The sequence below is a fragment of the Dasypus novemcinctus genome, chromosome 7 (assembly GCF_030445035.2).
Source record: "Dasypus novemcinctus isolate mDasNov1 chromosome 7, mDasNov1.1.hap2, whole genome shotgun sequence".
Taxonomy (NCBI): Eukaryota; Metazoa; Chordata; class Mammalia; order Cingulata; family Dasypodidae; genus Dasypus; species Dasypus novemcinctus.
The window spans coordinates 82,556,033-82,568,199 of NC_080679.1; the positions used below are offsets into that span (position 1 = coordinate 82,556,033).

Consider the following 12,167-nt stretch of genomic DNA (forward strand, 5'->3'; position numbering starts at 1 on the left):
TAAAACCCAGCACAACAACTTAATCTTTTCTGATGGTTCATGCATTTTCTTTATTTATGTTTATATTTTTTCCTCTTCTTCCTCCTATGGCAGTAGAACTGTATTTAATGCCTTTTTCCCCTTTATTTTTAAAGAAGCTTTAGATTGAGTAAATGTTATGTCAAAAATATAAGCTATTACCATATAACTATCCACTTCTCCCTAACATACTTTCCCCCACTGACAACATCTTCCATTAATGTGGTACATTTGTAAATTGATGAACGCATATTGAAGCATTGCTTCTAACCATGATCTATAGTTTATACTATGGTTTACACTTTTCACCACACAATTTTATAGGTTTTGAAAAAATGTATAATGGTTTGTATCCTGTCACTGAAATGTCATGCAGAACAATTCCAATATCCCAAAAATGTTTCATGGTACACCTCTTCTTCCCTCTCCCTCTCCTCAGAATGTCTGGTAACCACTGTCTTTATATCAATGTTACAAGTTCTTCTGTTGCTACAATAATAATAAGTCTACTTTAGTCCATAGTTGCATTTCCCCTTATGTCTGTTTATTTCTCAATCTTGATGGTGATGCCCACTCTGCTTCCAACTGAGAGGGGGCTTAGATGCCATAAGAGCTAATTATGCCATAAGAGCATAATGGAACTGTCTAGCTTACTGTTGTAGATACTCTCTTTTTTGGGGATGGCCATTATCCACCATCATCCTTTTGTTAGTTGTCCTGGGCGAGTCCAATGAATTGGGGGATTGGTGTTGGTTGCAACTCTGCTGAGATTCAGGACTCAGCAGGCACATGAACAGTGACTTAAGTCTCTGAGGAATATATTTAATGGGTTTTGTGCTAATTATAAGTTCAAATAAAAGAAACAGAAGAACGCTGTGTGGTAAAATTATAATGAGTCCAACTCTGATATGTTGGGGAGATAGGTTATCATATATTTCAAGGTAAGACCCACTGACAGGGTGCCAAATTTCTGTGATCGTCTGTCATGCCTATAGTGTCCAGATGTCTCCAGAGCTCTCAGGAGCCCCCCTGATTGAGGCACTGTTTACTGTGGCAGTCAGTAAGATCCTCCTGAGATGTGCATAGCATAACCTCTGGAATGACCTCCCAACTCACTTTGGAATATCTTAGCCATAAAAAATCGTTTGTATTTAATATTCCCCCCTTTTGGTCTAGGTCTTTTTCCAAATGCATCACTAGTTGCTACTTGGTAATAATCCTTCAATGCCAGGGAGACTTATGCCAGGAGTCATGTCTTCAAGGGAAGGTAGTAAGTTTATATGCTGAGCTTGGCTTAGAGAAAGTCCACATTTGAGCAACAAGGAGGCTTTCAGGTGGTAACTCTTAGACAATATATATTACTAGGTTAAGTTTCAATTTCACAAGAACAAGGTTCAGAAGTACCATCAGTATCAAGGGAATGGCATATTGGTCTGTCCTCCTTCACTAAGGACTGCCCATGTTCTCTAGAGATTCTTGCCACTCTATGAGACAATGTAGCAGGACTCCACAGGATGAGAATTCAATTTCCCTTCGTTTATTGTGTGGGTCTCCACCCACCAAGACAATAACCCAAGGACAAAATGCTTTAAACACATTATGATATACCCCTTGATCTTGTCCCACAGGCCAAATTTTTATGAAGCCTTTAAATATATTTAAAGAAAGAGGCATAAAGGTCAGGCATGTGAAACATTACATTGTGTTCCCATATATAAAAGATAACTGTCATATAAATATGAAAAGGAAAATATATTCTAAGGTTACATTTTGGTTTTCAAAAAAAATTATAAAACTTCAAGACCATTTACTTCCTGGATTTTTTCTGGGACTCTCTTCAAGTCTGCACCTTTGAAAGCAGTCATTGTTCTAGTCTTCATACCTGGTGCTTGTACCCTTGAAATTCAGCACTTTGTGGTTAATATTTAAGACAAGTATATAGAGCTAGACTGAGGGACAGTAACTTTCTTCATCCTTTGATGAAACAAATTTTGGTTAGTCTATCACCTTCTTATACAGTAAGTGCCGTCATTCACTTCACCACATCCATCTCACTGTCAAAACATGAGTGAAAATCAATTGTAGAATTTCTAGAAATACTCCACTCACTTCCATTTTGCTTCGAAGTGCTGGGGAAAAACTTCAAAGAACCTTAATGGTACAAAACCATCTACGTGACCTTGGACACTGAGTTCCCCATATCCAAAATAAAGATCCTTGTCTGGCTGATCTCTGAGAAATTTCTTGTCCCACAATTCCAAGAGTACTCAAGATTAGCAAAAGCATCTCCATAAAGCAGCCAGTGTCAATTGGCCTTCTTTTTTATGAGGTTTAAAAGTTATTTTCCTCTACTTCCCAAGTGGGTGGGATTCCATTTTGGAATTTTGATTCATGGGGTACTCAGGAAATGTCATCAGTTCATCTTCAGAAACTACTTTAATTCAAACACAGGCAGTGAGATATGTCTGGGGGACAAAAGAATAAAGAACACATAGTTCTTGTTCTAAAAGAGATTATAGAGTTGAGGCAGGTGGTGGGAGGGTAGCAGAGAGAGGGTTGAGGAGGTACATGGCCAGAGAGAAGAAAGTACTCCAAGCAGAGGAAGGAAGAGCAGCAAAGTAGAGAAGTAATGAAGGTGTGATGGGTCATGGCTGGTTTAAGGAAAGGCACAGAATTTGATGATGTGAGAAATAACTGATAATGCATTTTACAACATTAGCTGTAGAAAAAATGACCTAAAAGCCTCCAAATAATAAAGAATGTAAAATTCAAAATGCAAACAGAATACTCAAGTGATTTTTCTTATGTTGCAGTTTACTGCTATCACATGCTTGGATGGTGATAAAATAAGGGAACGATGGTATTGTATGCAGGGGTAAAAAAGTAATTTTGTAAGCTAATACACATTTTGAGCCTATCTTACAATGCTGACCTCATTAAATGCAAGACATTTATATGTTTAAATCCCTTTTAAGAATTTGGGTTTATATATTACTGTTCTGTTCTTGTCCAAAACACCTGTTTATTTTATTTGGAGAATATCATTATTTCCTTCTTTAACACACATGGATGCCTATGCAATTCAAAGGCAATTGCAGTGAGTTTTTCATCAAGATGTAACCTTATCCGTAGAAATGGTCATCTGTGGACTTACAATTAAGTTCTGGCTTTCTGTGCTGTGGTTAGAATGGCAGGCAAGGCATGGGGAGATTGCAGGACCGGATAAACTCCACGAAAATCCCACAGTCTTCCTTTCTCTCTTTATCACTTTAAGTTACTTGTGTTAGAAAGACCCTTGCCATTCTTTATCATATACCACCAAAAAGAAAGAGAAGGAATTGGGGGCAATTTTAATAATTTTTTTAGATACTTTGCCTAAAATTTCAAAATAAAAACACACTGCAAAGATTCTATAGACACTTGAGAAACCATTTTATGATCAAATGAGTAAGAAAAGCAATTTGAATAATTTAGGCTACTAAACTGTCATTTAAAAAATTATAATCTATGCTTCAAAGGTCATAAGCTTGTAACAGTTTTTGCTCAGTAAATTCCAGTGGGGTTGGGAGGAGAGTGCTTGAATATTGTTTTTGTATTATGTTTGAAAAAAAAATAGCTGATTATTTAATTTTTTTTTCATTTGTGGGATATATGGACTTTACCACAGTTTCAAATGTCTACTTTGCTACCTACAAGATCTTCTGAAACTATTAGGTCAATTTTGTGCTGTCAAGAAATTGTAACTTTAAACTTGCTGAAAAACTAGTTGGCTCTGGTCCTAAAAGAGGGTCCTTAATTGCAGTCTCTGCCTTGATTTATGTAATAACTGGTAAATTCTGCATTCATTTCTGGCTCATTTTCAGAAGGACAAATTAACCTGAAAATAACCTGTGAGTGCATATTTTCTGCTAGGAAATGATTTCTATTTCTAAAGTAGGGACTGTGTTAGTAAACGCTTGGGGAAGAACAAAGAATTGGTAGTAAATCTTTGCAGAATGCTACATATACAAATTCTTACTGGAAAATTCATGTCTACAAAAGCAAAGTCCTGAAGAAGTAAATCACATTTATTCCAGAATCACTTCAGTACAGTACTCAGTTTCATTTTCCATTCACAAAGGGGAAAGCTAGGAGCTGAATTCAGGCAACACAGTAGTCCACTGGATTTGGAATCGTAAAGCCTGAGTTCAAATCCTGGTTCTGGCACCTTGTTATGGATGTGCGAATCACTCACTGCTCCATCAGAAGGCCTGCCACCCACCCAGAGTCTATATGGCATCCCCACTGTCTCTCTGGGAAGCCACCGCAAGGTCAGACCACTGCTCAGCTTCAACTCTAGCCACCAGCATCTAGGCCCTTTCTTTCAGGGAAGACTTAGCATTCTGCATTTTGGTGATCCCAGATTCCCAAGTAAGTTACAGGGAAATCTGGAAACATTTTCTGTCTTAAAACTCAAATGTCATTTATCACTCTCTGAGCAAGGGAGTCCAGAACTCAAAACATAATAATTTGGCCATGACTTTGGCATTTTTTTGGCCAAAGGTCAAGGATGACTCGTTTCTCCTTGCCCCAGGTTAGTTAATAAAATTTCTTTATAAGGCAGCTAAATAAAAGGTTTAAGAGACCAAGAGATGAGCATAAGACAACATGGTTATGATAATTTATTTAATGCATATCACATATTTGTCCTTTATGCCAATTCTTCTATGAGGAATTTCTAAAGGTACCAGTAGTGTTAAATTGCCTCGGCTCTGCTGAATGAAATATGTTGTATACAGAATGACAAGCTATTCATTAAGTGCATTTATGTGCAATGAATGGAATGATTCCCTTTTGTTCAGTTATATCAGAACAGACATTTATTCTTATGCATAATGCATTTAACTGAAAAATGACCATATTCCATAAAGTAAAATGTGAAGTTGTTCTGTTACTAATAAACAAAATACTGTCTACTGAGAAAATAGAAAAGGTATTAGAGAAGAACAAATATTTGAAATAGACCTTCAAATTATTGGTGGAAAAATTTTATCGAGAGAAGTGAAAGTTGTGAACAAAAATATGGAAGTGGAAATTTGGTGGGTGCATTGAAAACAGCGTACCTGACCATTTGACTAATGTGTCAATGTAAACTCCACCAAGCAAATGATTTTGACCTGATTTGTTCACTGACGTATCTTCGGCTTCTCAAAAAGTGCCTAGAATATTGTAGGTAGTTGATGAAGTGAATGAATAAATAAATGAATAAATAAGGTGTCAAGTGTCCCAAAGATGAGCAGTGCTTGATGGCTTTCAAGGGCTAGGGAATTTTGATTCCTGTAGTAAGTGTACTGGTCTAGACTCCGAGAAAGAGAAACAGAGTTCAGTTACATGAACGTGGAGGTTACTTGAGTGTATTATGGACCCGAGAATCAGGAGAGTATCTGCGCCTCCGGAAGGACTAGAGCTGGAAACAGGAAAGCCATATTCCAGGGCTCTTTGTCACCACTTCTTTCTGCTTATCTGGTGATTCCTTTCTCTCCTCTTCTGGCCACCTTGGTCCTTGCAATTATTTACCAAATGTTGATCATCTGTTTCTCTAGTGCCTTTCAACATTGCCTTGACTGTATCAGAGACTGAGCAACACCTTTTCCCAGACACTGAAAACTTTAAAATTAACATGTTTATGCTACCCTGATTGGCTTTTTAAAATAATAAAAATTTTTGAGCTGCAGCAAGAAATGATATTACTCAATTTCATTCTTTTATAGATGAAAAAATAGGCTGGTGAGTAATTTATAAGTTTGGGGTAGTAAATGTTTCGTGGGCATAGAAGTAAAAATTTATTCCTGTAATTCTAGAGCAAGGAAAGGGACTTTCAGATAGCATTGGGTTTTGGGACCAAGAGCCTTAGTTTTGTTCCTTTTCAAGCTGTGTGACCTTGAATAAGTCTCAATAAAGCCTCAATATCCTCAATGTACACTAGGAATATGTATAATATTCTTAATAGCCTTCACCTCACTATCCTATAATAAGAAATGGAAAAATTAATATTGAAAGTGATGTTTAGGCAGCGATAAAGCACATGCAATGATAGTTATCAACAATAACTCTCCTCGCTGATAAAGGGAAAACAACCAGAATGAAATATTTACTGAAAATTACTACAAATGGCTAATCTACACATAGTTAATTGAGAGCTTGTGCATGACCAAAGACTGATTCATGTTTAAAGTATAGTATATAACATAGGAAGTTGTACTCTCAGTTCCTGGAGTTATAAATAATTTAGCATGGATTCTCCACAGTCTTAGAAAAACCAGCTACACATGACATGATTAGGTCAATAGGTAATAATTAGTGGGATTCAAAAAATATATTTGCTTGCTAAAACATGTTATTATGACTAAACTTTAGGTCATGTCCACAAGATGAGAAAATGTGTTGGAGTAAAAGATAATAAGCCATGAAATTTAGATTGGGAAGATAATCATGTTTAACCTCTATTTACAGAGGAAGATGAAGAAAACGTAAGTTTCCAAAGAAGAATTCAGTGACTTGCTCAAAGGCATATGCTTGTCAGTGTTGAACTTGAAGTAAAACTCACATCTCTTCACTCCAAGCTGTTCACTGTAAAATAGAACGTACTATTAAAACATGTTAATGAGAAAATTTTCATGATAACACACAGATCCTTAATCAGGGGGTCACACGATTTTCTCCTGGTGGAATAGAAAAGGCAAAAGTTTTGTTCATGAATTATTATAAAATGTAGCAGTAACAATGATTCTTAATAGGAATAAAGTACCGCTTTTAAACAAAAATAAAATGTAAAATCCGCACTGAAGTTACTTGATATCCTTGTATGATATGACAGAGCAGTTGGGATGAAGGAGAAACAAGGTGGAGCAATAGCTAGAGAGCTCGAAGGAAGAAGGGAAAGGAGTCTGAGAGGAAAAAGAGAGCTTGAGATATTAAATATTTTCTCACAAATTTGGTTTGTGAGAACATATCTAACGTTTGGCCACTAGATGGCGATTTAACGTAAGGTGCCGCTGGAATTTTTTTTTTTTTTTTTTAAACAAGCTATTTGCTGATTTGTATTAGGTACCATAGAGTGAGGCGAGGATGAAGCCGAGAGGATACTGCAGAGGTCTCTGGTGCATATGTGTATATGTGCGTGTGTGTGTGTTTGTGTATGTGTGTTCTGCCCCCGTGAGACAGCAGCCCTTGTAAATACTTGGTCCTTTTTTGCAAGAAGGAACCCGAAAAATTGCAACTGAAGGCACGTTGTTATCATCTGGTCTTTTGGAGATGCTGTTTCCCATTGCAGATGGGTAATTTTCCTTTTTATCAGGTAAGTCATCTAATTGTTTCATCGCGATCCTAGGCTTATTTATTTAAACTATTCCTTTGGAAAAAGAGCCTGTGGATAAAGCAGTTTGGGCAGAGCAGGAAGTCCATTTTTGTATGTGAATTCGGACTAACTGTCCCCCTCCTCCCTCTCTTCTCCTCCCCTTCTCCTCCCCTTCCCCTCCCCCCGCCTCTCGCAACCTTCCACGAGCTGAAACCAGGTTTGTTTTGCAGTTCAGCATTTTGATACAAGATGGGTTTCTTTGGCCTGAAATAGCTTGGAAAGTAGCCAGTTCTTGCCTTTCTTGCCTTCATCCTATGCAAGGTCTCCGTTTGAAGCCCCCTCCCTCGCTGTTGCTTTAGAACTTGGACTAGGAGGCTGTGAATAGAGGTCATATTGTTCCTAAGGATGGGACAAAAATTAGATCTCAGTTTTAATCCCACAGGAGGGAAGAAGGCAGGCAGGCTACTGCCGCCGAAGCCTCCCTAGCATTGCAGGGGTGTTCAGTTTCCCGGGGCAGAGGCTGGGCTTTTGAGAAGACTACCTCTTGCCTTGGAGGGGGTGGGGAAAGGCGGTGATGAACCCCCCTCAGCCCCCACCCCCCACTCGTACTGGACACACTGAAAAGGGAGCCTGAGGGAAATGGTGAAGCCCTTTCCCATGGAATGCTAAATGGGAAAGACTGACTTACTTTTAATTAGACAGAGGTCATCGTCAGCAATGATACTGCAGATGCTGCTTAGTTCCCAGGGTGAACCGTCTTGCTTTTCCAAACAGCTCAAGAAATGTTTCTGGGTGGACTGGAGGCTTTTCCAAGCGTCTTTGTTCTCACGGATTCTCTCTCCTACCTGTTTGAGGTGTATGTCTAAAGACACCCCTCACCCCTCTTCTTGCCACAGTTACTTCTCATATTTCTTTTTGTTCCCCTTCAGTTACTTACTATAGTCACTCTGTAACAAATCAGTCCAAGTAGTGGTGGTAGATGCTTTTTCATGTGTCCCATGAAATAATTTAAAGTGAAAGCAGGTTATGTCAATGCGTGCATATTTCCAAGGTGCAGTAACAAACTTGGAAATGGCCAAATGCTGTTGCTATCACACCTTTAAAATGTGGCTTCTTTTTCTATACATTTGCAGATTCATGGTGGTATTTCTCATGTGCTAGTTAAGTAACTGAACATATTTCGCCAAAAAGCACTTTAAATCATCCTAAGAGGATGATGCCAAACAGAAATAGGAAAATTCCATGCCGAGGTTAGTGATTCCTGCTCTAGTTGCTCCTGCTCAGAGCAAGGGTGAGCATACCTTTCCAAATTGCTGCAATACCTGGCACACCAGGGTGACGCAACTTGGAGCTTCCGTACATTCACCCGGCGTCTGACACTTTTCTTTTCCCTCTGAGCATTTTGGAAGCAGAATAACTGTGGTGAAAATTCCTTTAAATCTGTCCTGGGTGGTTGTTGCTTTTGTAATTGTTATTAAGCCACTGTATCTTTCTTTTAAGAGGAATGTTGCAATTTGGGCCTTCCTCCACAAAGCTCCTTGAAGAGATCTTTAGACCATGTCTATTTTAGGAACATAATGTGTAGACAGGAATGGATGGCCACAGAGATTTACAGGAAAACAATTTCGTGGAGAGGGTGAGGTAACATTATAAACCACTGGAACAGAGTGCAAGTGGCTGGTTATATCACATGAACTCAGCAATGGAATTGGTATTCATTAAACTCACTGCAACTCATTTGTGTGGCTTTTCTTCTTCCCAGTTCACGTTTTTGTCTGTTTTTTCAAATATCTATTTAGGAGGCCAGTACATCCGGAGTGCTCATGCTGGTAAAAATAACACATTGGATTTTGCTGCCTATGCTAATCATCTCTATTTGCATGGCCCCTTCTTGCTGGGAAATTTGGTGTCTGGAGGCCCAATTATATGGCGATTTCCCTTTAAAACATAGCAGGGAGGGTTCCTCTGTCTAAGGAGGGGAGCGGAGGGTAGGGGCAAGTGGAGGCCTAATTAATTATACAGGATGGGAGAAGACACTGGGGATCTGAGCAGGACTCTTCCCAACTCATCAGAGATTTTAGGGGCAAAGGGACAGATACCAAACCCTGAAGTCAAGTCGATTGCCACCAACACAGGAAATGAAAACTCAGGCGTCTCACAGAGGAGTCCAGTAAGAAACATTCTAGTTCCTAGTTTAGAAGGCATTGTTAGGGGACCTAGAGATTCAGAGGGAAAACATAAAATCACCTTCTCTGGGTGTTGCTGACAAGGAAGAGAAAAATCCGTGGTTTGTTTGGTGTTACTGCTACTAAATCTTAGGGCAGGCAGTCCCCACGGGTTTATGTTGGTTATAAGCTTGACATGCGATAGCCTCACTCTAGAGTTTAGCCTGGGCATCATATCGTGCAAATTTATTATTTTCCTCCTTGATAGAGAGGCTGAACCCATCACTTCTTCCTTCTATAAATAAAGAGCAAGAGGCCTGATCTCCCAGCTACCTTGAAAGAAGCAGGCTGGGAGAAAGTCAGTGGAGTATAGGGGAGGGTAGAGAGAGAGATTCTGACTTAGCAATTGAAGCTACTCTGCCATCACCCTCAGGGTCAGTGGGCTGAGAACTATGAAGAATCACCTCCCTTTGAAATTCTGATTAGTAAATTGAGCATGTCTCACTGCTCAAGGTAGGTTAAACTAGTTTGGGGTCAGGTTGGGGAAGATCTTTATTCTCAGGACAATTGGTTTCAGAAAAAAATTAAACCAAAATTTTCAAAACTGTGCTTTTCCAAAATTTTCCTGTTGTCCATGTCCCCATCTTCCCGTTTATTGTTTTATTTAACAAAACCGTATAGCATTTACTATTTGCCAGTCACTATTCTAAGCAGCACGTTAAAAATATCATTTAATCTTGCTAGGTAGGTATCATTATTAATCCCATTTTATAGATGAGCAAACCAAAGCACAGGGAGGTTATGTTTCCTTGCCCGTGGTTACACAGTTAGCAAGTGGCAAATCTAAAATTTGAACCCAGGCAGGAAGGCCACAGCGTCTGCCCATGACCCTGCCTTATTGCCTCTGTGGTGATAAAGCCACCGTTTAGCACAGTTAGGCCAGACTCAGGTGCTGGACAATTTGGAACACATCAGCAATAATTCATCTACTCCAACTTTACACACTAAAGTTTCACAATATCTTGGTTTAGAATGATTCCCTAAATCTACTCCATTCATTCATTCACTCTTTGAAAAATATATGCTTTTGTGTGCCTAATATACTACAAGGGAGTCTCTATTTTAGGCATTGGAATATGGTGAATAAAACAAATTTCCTGCCCATCTCGTGCTACCAGTCTAGGGATGTAGCTAAACAGTAAAGAAATCAACTCATAATGAAATATCAGTAAATTTAAGTTCTTCGAAGATAAATAAATCCAGGTAAGGAGATAACAAGGTTGAGAGGGGCATGCTGAGAGAAGACCATGTTAAAGAAGTGGGAAAAGGGATTTTTATGCAGATTCCAAATGAGGTGAGGGTGGAAGTGAACCTGCACACAACTGGGGAAGCAGAGGGAAGAGAGAAATCACAAAGGTCCTGAAGGGCAAACTGCTGCAGGTCTGAATGTGGTAACTTCTTCCTGGCGTGAGCAGGGGCCTAAGAGCTGAGAAAACGATAGGAAACGGGCCAGAGCAGGGACCAGAGAGATCCTCTGGAGCCTTGGAGTGCATGCTGAGGCTCCAGTTGCCTTTGGCTTTTTTAGACAATGAGTCAAGGAACCATGCCTATCTTGTAAATTTATCTCTTTTTCATGTTGACATGTTACTAAGTTAAAATTTAAACCTGTCATTTTCACAGAAAAAGTTATTAACAATTTGTAAAGTTCTGTGAAAGATGCCCTAGTTCCTAGAATGCAGTGAAACCGGCTAAAAAAATGTTTAAAAGGTGCTCTTAAATGATGAAAAAAAAACTGGTGTAAATGAAGATACTGGTCGATACAAACTGTCCATTAAAATAAAAACAGACCCTGTAACCCAGGCAGTCTTGCTTGCACTCAAGGGCTCTTCCCAAATTGATGAAGTGTTCAAAACTCACTCAGAGGCTGCTGATTTTTAAAGAATTGATGGTTCCTAGATATTATATCTGATACCCCAAATCCAGCCATGAAAAGTCTGTTCCTCTGTTACCTTGTAGGGAGTCCAGTTCTTAGACAGTGTTGCTTGTTATCTGTGCCCAATTTTCTCATCTGTTAAATGGATTTTTAATGGTAGTTTCTTCACCTGATAGTTGTGAAGATTAAATAAAATAAATGAACTACTTCATGTCAACTATTTAGCCTAGTTCTTGCTTCATATTTAATGCTCAGTAGATATTAGCTATGACCTATTATTTTACATTTAAGCAAATTATATAAATAATATATGTCCTTTAGATTGAATTGGACCCTACTTCGCTACTGCTAATGGAAGCCCATTCATTTTTTGTAGAAACCATATCTAGCTGTTTCCTCTATTTCTAAGTATTTCTTTCACTTAATGATATCTTTAACATATTTTAAAAAGAAACTACACTAGCAATGAAAGTGGGAATCCTTATAACTGGCCTTTTCTATTTCTACTTCATAGTATTTTTTTATAAACTTGATTTTGCCTTCTTGTTTCCTTCTTTAAATTCCTTATTCCCCTTTGTGCCCCATGTAGGATACTTATCATATTCTGTTTTACCTTGTGGTATATTTGTGAACCTTCTTATCCCTCATTCATTCATTTGCCCATTCTGTGAATATTTTCTTGAACATTTGCTATACAGCAGGAGCTGTCCTGAAT

At 38.6% G+C, this 12,167-nt stretch overlaps 1 protein-coding gene across 19 annotated transcripts in view; it reads left to right on the forward strand.

Annotated features, from left to right (window-relative positions):
- Positions 1-12,167, forward strand: part of LOC101441329 (sodium channel protein type 1 subunit alpha) — a 196,871-nt gene that overhangs the window by 13,431 nt on the left and 171,273 nt on the right. For 3 of the 19 annotated variants that reach the window (XM_071216324.1, XM_071216329.1, XM_071216316.1), the window contains exon 1: positions 7,059-7,354. The exons of 6 other annotated variants lie outside the window; for them this stretch is intronic. The gene's annotated coding sequence lies outside the window, so the exon portion shown is untranslated. Of the gene's footprint in view, positions 1-7,058; positions 7,355-12,167 lie in introns of those variants that run through there. 10 more of the 19 variants (XM_071216318.1, XM_071216328.1, XM_071216325.1 and 7 more) reach the window with 6 other exon arrangements.